This window comes from Myotis nattereri (assembly GCF_964212035.1).
Source record: "Myotis nattereri genome assembly, chromosome: 3".
NCBI lineage: Eukaryota > Metazoa > Chordata > Mammalia > Chiroptera > Vespertilionidae > Myotis > Myotis nattereri.
The window spans coordinates 120,200,473-120,210,733 of record NC_138077.1 but is presented as its reverse complement, the minus strand read 5'-3'; positions in this window follow the sequence as shown (position 1 = coordinate 120,210,733).

Genomic DNA, 10,261 nt, shown 5'->3' with positions numbered 1-10,261 from the left:
GCTTCAGGCACTGCTCCTACTCACCCAGAATTATTCAAATTAAACAACTGCTATAACACCTGCAAGTAACCCCTCCCAAAATACCTGTACTACCCAAAGTCCAGCGAATGTCATCACCAGGGCAAATGGTGGTGCTCTGCAGTCAACAGCCAGTGTCTTCGTGATCTCATTGGCTCTTCTATATCCCTACTGTTCAAAGACTCGGTGCAATTTCCATTAAAATACCAATAGCATATTTCACAGACCTAGGAAAAACTCTCTAAAAATTCATATGGAATTAAAAAAAAAAACCCAAATAGTTGCAGCAATCCTGAGAAAGAAGAACGAAGTAGGAGGGATCACAATACCAGATATCAAGCTGTATTACAAAGCCACTGTTCTCAAAACTGCCTGGTACTGGCACCAAAAAAAAAGGCATATAGACCAATGGAATAAAAGAGAGAACTCAGAAATCAACCCAATCCATGATGCTCAATTAATATTTGACAAAGGAAGCAAGAGCATACAATGGAGTCAAGACAGTCTCTTTCAATAAACGGTGCTGGGAAAATTGGATGGATAAATGCAAAAAAAATGAAACTAGGCCACCAACTTACAACATACACAAAAATAAATTCAAAATAGATAAAGGAATTAAACATAAGACAGGAAACCATAAATAAGCCAGTCAGAGAAAGATAAATATCACATGATCCCACTCATATGTTGGATATAATGAGCAACATAAACTGATAAACAAAAATAGATCCAGAGACAAATGGCAGGGAAGAGGGGATTAGAAATCAACCAAAGGACTTGTATGCATGCATATTGGCATAACCAATGGACACAGACACTGGGGCAGTTGGGTCCCACCCTTAGGTGTGGGACTGGCTGGGGAGGTGGGTCAGTTGGGGAAAAAGGAGACATTTGTAAAACTTTAAACAATAATAAAAAAAATAATAATAAAATAAAATAAAGTTTAAAAAATGACCATAAAGCTAAATCTACAAGTTTGAGCAAAACCAGGGGGGACGGGGGAAGGGGGGGAGAAAGAAAAAAAAAAAGAAAAGAAAAGAAAAGAGAAGAAAAGAAAAGAAAAGAAAAGAAAAGAAAAGCAGTTAGTTGCCTACAAGGGAGCGCCCATAGGACTGTCAGCTGATTTCTCAACAGAAACTTTGCAGACCAGAAAGGAGTGGCAAGTAATATTCAAAGTGATGAATAGCAAGGACCTACAAGCAAGATTACTTTACCCAGCAAAGTTATCATTTAGAATTGAAGGTCAGATAAAGAGCTTCACAGATAAGAAAAAGCTAAAGGAGTTCATCACCATCAAAGCAGTATAACCTGAAATGTCTTCTTGGAGGAGAAAAAGAAGAAAAAGAAGAAGAAGAAGAAGAAGAAGAAGAAGAAGAAGAAGAAGAAGAAGAAGAAGAAGAAGAAGAAGAGGAGGAGGAGGAGGAGGAGGAGGAGGAGGAGGAGGAGGAGGAGGAGGAGGAGGAAGAGGAGGAGGAGGAGGAAGAAGAAGAGAAGAAAAAAGATAAAAATATGAATAATAAAATGGCAATAAATACATATCGATCAACAACTGAATCTAAAAATCAAAATAAACAAACAAGGAATCTATCACCCAAAATAAATTCATGAATAAAATAGCACCAGATGCATGGAAACATAGAACAGACTGATGAATCTCAAAGCAGGGGTTGGGGGGTGAGGAGGGAAGAAATTAACCAAAGAACTTATATGCATACTAGTGACCCAGTGCACAAAATTCATGCAGGGGGTGGTATGTCCCTCAGCCTGGACTGCACCCTCTCCAATCTGGGACCCCATAGGGGATGTCCGACTGATGGCATCCCTCTCGCAATTCAGGTTTGGGGCAATCAGGCAACTCACTTGCCTGATCGCCCCAAACCACTCTGCCTGCTGGCCTGATCAACCTCAACTGCCACCCCTTCTGGCCTGAGCACCCCTAACTGCCTACCCCTGTCGGACTGATTTCCCCCAATTGCCCCCCCCATTGGCCTGATCGCCCCTAACTGCCTCTGCCTTGACCCTGCCACCATGGCTTTGTCCAGAAGGACGTCCAGAAGATCTCCAGAAGGTCTCCCAGTCTAATTAGCATATTACTCTTTTATTAGTATAGCTAGAGGCCTTGTGCATGGGTGGGGGCTGGCTGGTCTGCCCTGAAAGGGGTCCTAGATCAGGGTGGGGGTCCCCTTGGGAGGGGCGGGGCCGGCCTGGGCGAGGGGGCTGAGGGCTGTTTGCAAGCTGGCCATGCCCCCTTTGGGGTGAGGGTCCCCCCTGGGGGGTGTGGCCAGCCTGGGTGAGGGGCTGGGGGCCATTTGGGGGCAGTTTGCAGGCTGGCCAAGCCCCAGGCTTTGTCTGGAAGGTCTCCAAAGGTCTCCTGGTCAAATTAGCATATTACTCTTTTATTAGTATAGATATGCATTTCCTAGGGACACAGACAATAGAGTGGTGAAGGCATGGGGCAGGATAGGAACAGGGTGGAGGGGGACAATGTGGGGTTAAAGGGGGACATCTGTAATACTCTCAACAATACAGCTTTTAAATAAATACGAAGTAACTAAATAAATAAATAGAAAAGATCTCTTGAGCCATCAGGAAAAAACATCTTAAAGTCTTCTAAGAAAATGCTATGCGGCAGGCCTCACCTTTTTCCATAGTCAAATTTAACATTAGGAGTGTGGAAATCATATCTGTAATACTCTCAAGAACATAAAAAGATAGTCCAAGAATTTTACAGTTAACTGTACTCTCATGGAGAAAAATATGACAAAATTTCATAAACACACAAGAACTCAGTTCCCATGATATACTAATAAAAACAAATCATTAAAGGATGAACTTTAGCCAAAAAATAGTGGTGAGCACTATATCTATCAAACTGGACAATTAGGATTAAGCTGAATATGAGTTGAATACAGTAAATTTTGTAAATATTGTCAATGTAGAAATAATACTACAAAATGTATTAAAAAAGAAAGAAGGTACAAAAAAGTATAAATATACTGATTTCATCTTTATCTTTAATACTAAATATAAAATTATGCCACTTGAAACTGATGAATTAATAAAGGCATAAGTATATGTAATGGTATAAAAATAGCATTACGAAGACTAAAATTGAATGGTGGAGAATGAGAAGATGAGAAGCTAAAATATATTAAATATAATATTTTATACAAGTTTGGGCGATATCAGAATAAAATGGTATTCAAACTCATAAGACTACATGAGATCCCTAAGAGAATAAGTATGAATTGAAAATTTAAAAGAGCCAAAGTCTGAGCCCTGGATAATACATGGAACCAGCAAAGAAGAATGTAAATGAATGACCAGAAGATAGAAGAAAACTGGGAAAGATTGATTTCTTGGAATCCAAATGTAAAAGTACATCAAAGATTTATTGAAGTAATCAATTACTGATAGATCAAATAAAATCAGAACTTAGAATTCATAAATGGAGAGGTCATTATTATCCTTGGAAAGAACAGTTTTTGAGGAATAAAGATGTTACTAAACTTTTCTCTGTCTACATATTACTTATAAAATAGAAATAATAATAGCATCTACTTTAAAGGTAGTATATTGAGGATTGAGTGCACAAATATGTGAATAATAGCACCTAGCACTTAATGACTAGTCAATAGATATTTTTATTGCACAGCATGATTTTATTCATAAAAGAAGGTAAACTTAACAACCTCCAAACTGCCCAGCAGTTTGTGTGTGTCTGTGTACATAAAAATGTATGTGTATGGATACACATAAAACTATTAAGACAATCTCTGAGATGGTAAGAGTGACTTGGAGTGGAAAACAAAGATCAAGAGTAAAAGAAATATATCATATGTAGTTCCTTATTGAGGCCTTTGCCCTAAGAATGTGTTTGTGTTTATTATTTGTATGATTTTTTCCTAATGAAAAATTTACAGAGGGTAATATCCTCAACTTAATAAAGATCACCTATTTAAACATCAACAATTAACATCAGACTTAATGGTGAGAAACTAGATGTTTTTTCTCCTAACAAGCAAGGGTATCCCTTTAACCACTGTTATTGAACATTGTGTTGGCAGTCCTAACTAATGCAATAAGATAAGGAAACAAAGGTTTATAAGTTAGGAAGGAAGAAATATAACTGTCCTTTTAGTAATATCATCATCTATGTAGAATATCCCAAAGAATTAATGAAAAACTTCTTGAAATTAATAGTCATTTACATTAAGGATTTGGGATAAAAAGTTAATATACAAATTGCAATTTTCCAGGAATGAACTATTGGAATTTGATATTTAAAACATATAATTTACTTTTGCACCCAAAAAAAGCATGTTAGGTATAAACCTAATAAAATGTGCACAAGTTTTTACAAGAAAAACTACAAAACTCTGATAAAAGAAATCAAAGAAAATCTAAATAAATGGAGAGATAGCATTTGCTAATGAATAGGAAGACTTATACTAAGAGGTTAGTAGTCCCAATTAAAAGCATAAAAAAGCCAAGGAGACACAAAATGGCAGCCAAGAGGAGAGACATGTCCCAAGCCTGATTCCAGAGCAGATAGAAGGAGCATCTAAATAAAATAACATCCACCTGGAATTGGCAAAGTGGACACAGCTGGTGAGACAATTCGCACCTGGGAAGAGCATAGGAAGCCTGTAGAATGGTAGGATCAGGGATCTGGGCTGGAAAGAGTTATGAGACGTCCAAGCCTAGAGGGTCAGAAGGAAGCCCATGGCACCAAGTCCACATCCCCTGGGGACAGACGTAACATCTGACTGTGGAAAGGAAGCCTACAGGGCTGCTGGTGGCAGGGGATTCTAGATCTAAGTCCACATCCATGAGAGGCTGAGCCCAGAACTCCCAAGCCACACAGTGCCAGGGAGAGAGAAACTAACAATGACACAGTTGTTTCCCCTCTTTTTGGTCTTTGCTTTTATTCGATAAACCCAGTTCATAGGACCTTTCAAATACACTCACCAGTGGCCACCGTGCAGGTGGAGGTGCAGACTTGTGGAGTCTGGGGAGAGGCTGTGGAGAAGAGTAGGTCAGGAAGAGGTGACTAGGAGTGAGGCACTGGGACATTCCTGACACTCCAGGCTAAGCAGCCATTTTCTCCTGAAGAGCTAGCCCCTCCCAGCAATCTCTAAGCAGCCAATACAGCCACACCCAGACTACAGCCTGAATATTAAAAAATACACAAAAAACCTGAATAGCCCCCAAGAGCCCTCAGGGACTGGGTTGAAGAGAGGCCATTCAGTCCTGGAAAGTGATACAGCAACCTCCCTAAATATATTCCTGTTAGAAAAAGCCACTTGAGAGATTAAGATTAACAGCAGGCAAATAGGCTAAGTGGGTAGATTGGTTCTGCCTGCTGGAACTCAAGGAAGTGGAAATAGACTCAAACAGAGGAATGGTGGATTGCTTAGAATTTCAACATGGTGCTGACTACATAACAGGAAACTGAGAAGTGACAGACAGTGCAGAAGAGTGGGATCTTAAACAAGCCCTCATGGGGCATTAAAACTCAGCTGAAACAAACATTTCACTTTTTTTATTATTATTTATTTAATCTTATTTTTTTAAAATATTTTTCTCCTTATTTTCATTGTTTTTTTGTTTCTTTATTTTTTCACATTATTTTTTCTTCATTCTATTTTTATTTTTTATGTTGTTTTATTTTATCTTATTTTTTATTTTATTTTTTCTCTTCTTTTTCTTTTTTCTTCATATCCACTCATCCTCTTTCTACCTCCACTATACTGAACAGAGACCCTCCTCATATTCATTCAATTCGTTAACCTTAATTTCTGTACATAAGCTCTGCCTCTACAGATTCTTCCCCCACCCTCATTTCTGAGTGTTTGTTGTTTGCATTTTTTGGTTTATCTGTTTTTTTCTGTGGTGTTTTCTCCCCATATGTAGATTTTTTAGTCCTTTTCCTTCTTTTACTTATCTTTCTTACCATTTTTTCTTTCCTCGATATTACTTTTGCTCTCTTTTCACTCTCCCCTAATTATTTTTTCTATGGTGGTCACTTATACTGGGGTTATTGGAGTCATGAGTACATTTGTGTCTTATTCCCTTTGTATCATGTTTGTCTGAAAGGGCAAGTCATCGCGGGGCCTACATGGGCCGGCCACCGGGCCCCATGAGGCACAGCCTGACCACACTGCTGGTGGCCTCGAGCACCGACTCCCCAGCCCACGGCGGGAGCCTGGCACAGGCCACCCGCCCACCGCCCCCGGACTGGACCCACGCAGCAGCGGTGGCGGCGGGGCGGGGCGTGTGCCCTTGCCCAAGGAGATGGAGGAGGAGGCGATCGCCGGCGCCCCCAGGGACGAGACGGAAGATGTGGACTTCCTGTCTGGGCTGGAACTGGTCGATCTGCTGGACCCCCGGCAACCGGACTGGCCCCTGGAGCCCGGGCTCAGCTCGCCCTTGGGGGGGCGAGGACTGCGCCCTCCATCTTGCCCTGGGTCCTCCATTTTTGGGCAGAGCCATGTGCTCGGCAGGGGCTTCTTCCTGGAGGCCCAGGCCTCTGCTGGCCATGGCCAGGGTTTCTCTGGACTAACCAATGATAATCAAGGGAAGTGCACGCCATCAATATGACCACATCCTGTGTAACAAGACCCGACTCGCACCAGGCCAATCGGCGGGGTCCACAGTCCCCTCCCCTGCCCTTACTATAAAACCCACAATCCCATCAGGCTTTGCTCTCTCACAGCCACTGGGCTTACCGTTGTTGCATCGGTGAGTGTGGTCGGGGAGCCAAACTAGTTCGAAATGAAGGACTCTTTGCTTTTGCATCAGACTCGCTGGCTCCCTGATGGGCTTTTTGGGAACCTTGAAATCTGGGCACAACATTGTCAAGTTGTATTTTGTGCTGTTTGGTCAGCACAAAACCAGGTACCCTGAGAGGAGACTCCATTCATGAACGGGACAAGAACATTCAAGACCCAACTACACCAAGAGAACCCAAATAGCTCAAGCAGGGGGCATCCCTAGATTATCTCACCCAGAAGACCTGACAGACTGCACCACTGGGTCCCACAAAAAATCTATATGAGACAAACAAAATATCTGGGAGGCATAGCAGTTTGATCTAATTTGTAGAAACAAACACAAAGGAACAGCAAAAATGGGAAGATAAAAAAATCAACTTCCATTCAAAAGAAAAGGAATCATCAGAAAAAGAAATAAATGAAATCAATATGAGCAATTTGTCAGAGAACAAATTCTGAGCAATGGTTATAAGGACACTGAAAAGGATGGAAGACAAATTTAACAACATGTGCAAGAATCAAGAGGAAATGAAGGAGAACCAAGAAGAAATGAAGAATGACATAGCAACAATAAAGAACACAATGAAAGTTTCAACAGTAGATTAGCAGAAGCTGAGGATCACATCAGTGAGTTAGAAGACAAGGTAGAAAAAAACACTCAAACAGAGCAGCAACTGGAAATGAAACTTAAAAAGCAGGAGTAGTGCCCTAGCCAGTTTGCTCAGTTGATAGAGCATCGACCTGTGGACTGAAGGGTGACAGGTTTGATTCCGGTCAAGGGCACATGCCTGGGCTGGGGGTTAGGTCTCTGATAGGGGGCGTGAAGTAGGCAACCGATGAATGGCTCTCATCATTGATTTTTCTATCTCTCTCCCTCTCCCTTCCTCTCTGAAAGCAATAAAAATATATTTATAATAATAATTTTTAAAAAGCAGGTGGAGAGCCTAAGGAAGCTTTGGGGCAACACAAAATGAAACAAAACAACATTCGCATAATAGGGGTTCCAGAAGGAGAGGAATTGGGGCAATAAATAGAAAACCTGTTTGAAGAAATAATAACAGAAAACTTCACTGACGTAGGGAAGAAAAAGCCACACAAGTCCAAGAAGCACATAGAATCCCAACAAGATGAACCCAGAAAGACTGACACCAAGATACATCATAATTAAATTGGCAAACATCAACGACAAAGTAAGAATCTTAAAGGCTGCCAGAGACTTTGCTGACTGATTATAGAAGGTTAAGAGGGGTCCTTAAGATGAAACATGGTAGCAGAGTAGGAGAATGCTGCATGGACATGCTCCCAGGAACAAGCTGGAATTACAAATGAAATATGGAAAGGCTTCCTGAATAATCAATGGAAAAGTCACAGGAGAGAACCCTGATACACAAAGACCAAAGGTGGAGAACACATAGAGACTGGTAGGAGGGGCAGAGGCACAGAAGGGCTGTCTAGGCACACAGAGACAGCAACTGAAGTCCCGGAGACATGTCTCAGTTGTGAAGGTTCGGGGGTGCCACTGAGAACTCTGGTATCTAATCCTGAAGCTGGGCTTCCCAGCACAGAGCACCAAACTGAGGAGGGTACCCACATAACATCTAGCTGTGAAAAGCAGTGGAGTGCTATCTTCCAGGAAGTGGCAGCTGAAAGTTTGGGCACCCTCTTAAAGGACCAATGCATAAAAATTCCCTGTGGAGCCACCCAACTTGTGCTCTAGCAGAGGGAGGGTGAAGTTGACTGGAGCTATGAAAGCAAAACCCAGGACAGGGGACTGGGGGATAGAGCTGAGAAGGCAGACACCCAAGTTTCCAGGGCTGAGTCATTCCCTCAGACAGCAGAGGACATATTTCCACATAGATATCTGCCTTGCCTGGGGGTAAGACAGTCAACACACCCTATTGGAAAACACCTTGCCCTGAGGCCACTTAAGAGATTAAAATAACAATTAGCCTCCAGGGAGAAGCAACCACCCCACCCTGTTGAAAAAAATCTCACCACAGTCTGAGATAAAGAATGATATAACACAAATAAAGAACACATTGGAAGAAATACACAGCAGATTAAGGGGAAGCTGAGGATTGAACCAGTGAATTAGAAGACAGAGTTGAAAATATCCCTCAATCAGAGAACCAAAAAGAAAAAAACAATTAAAAAACAGGAGGACAGCTTTAGGGAGGTGTGGGACAATGTGAAACATAACAATATTACAATAGCAGGTGTGCCAGAAGAGACAGAAAGGGAGAAAAGAATAGAGAAGGTGTTTGAAGAAATAATGGTAGAAAACTTCCCAAATCTGGTAAAGGAAAAAGTCACACAGGTTCAGGAGTCACAGAGAAACCCAAACAAGAAGAACCCAAACAGACCCATGCCAGACACATTATAATTAAAATGCCAAAAATTAAAGACAAAAAGAGAATCTTAAAAGCAGCAAGAGAAAAGAAAACTATTACTCACAAAGGAGTTCTCATAAGGCTGACACCTGATTTATCATCAGAAATTCTACAGGCCAGAAGGGAATGGCATTAAGTACTCAAGGTAATGAAAAGGAAGGATCAGAGACCAAGATTACTATATCCAGCAAGGCTATCATTCAAAATAGACGGTCAAATAAAGAGCTACCCAGACAAAACAAAACAAAACAAAAAACAAACAATTCAAGGAGTTCAGCACCACCAAGCCACCATTACAAGAAATGCTAAAGGAACTGCTGTAAGGGATTACTAAGGAGAAGAAACCTAGCCATACAGAATTAAAATGGCTATACATAAGTACCTTTCAATAATAACCCTAAATGTAAATGGATTAAATGCCCAATCAAAAGGTGTAGGGTAGCTGAATAGATACAAAAACATGACCCAACTATGTGATGTCAACAAGAGACCCACCTCAAAACAAAAGACACACACAGGATGAAAGTGATATAATGGGAAAAAAATTTTCCATGCAAATGGAAAAGAAAAAAAAAGCTGGAGTAGCAATACTCGTATCTGACAAAATAGACTTTAAAAGCATCATGCTAAGTGAAATAAGCCATTTGGAGAAAGATAAATATCATATGATCTCACTCATTTGTGGAATATAATGAACAACATAAAGTGATAAACAAAATCAGAAATGAAAGAGGTGAAATAACAACTGACCCCAAAGGCATAAAAAGGATTGTAAAAAAAAATACTACAAACGACTCTACTCCAACAAACAGGGCAACCTTTATGAAATTGGCATATTCCTAGAAAAATAAAAGCTTCTAAAACTCAATCAGGAAGAATAAAAAAATTTGAATAGGCAGATACCTACTGATGAAATTGAAACAGTGATCAAAAACCTTCCACCAAACAAAAGCCCTGGACCAGACAGTTACAAAGGCAGTTTTCTAAAACATTTAAAGAAGAACTAAAACCTATCCTAATCATACTTTTGCAAAAAATTCAAGAGGAAGGTAGACTTCCAAGATTTTTCTATGAAGC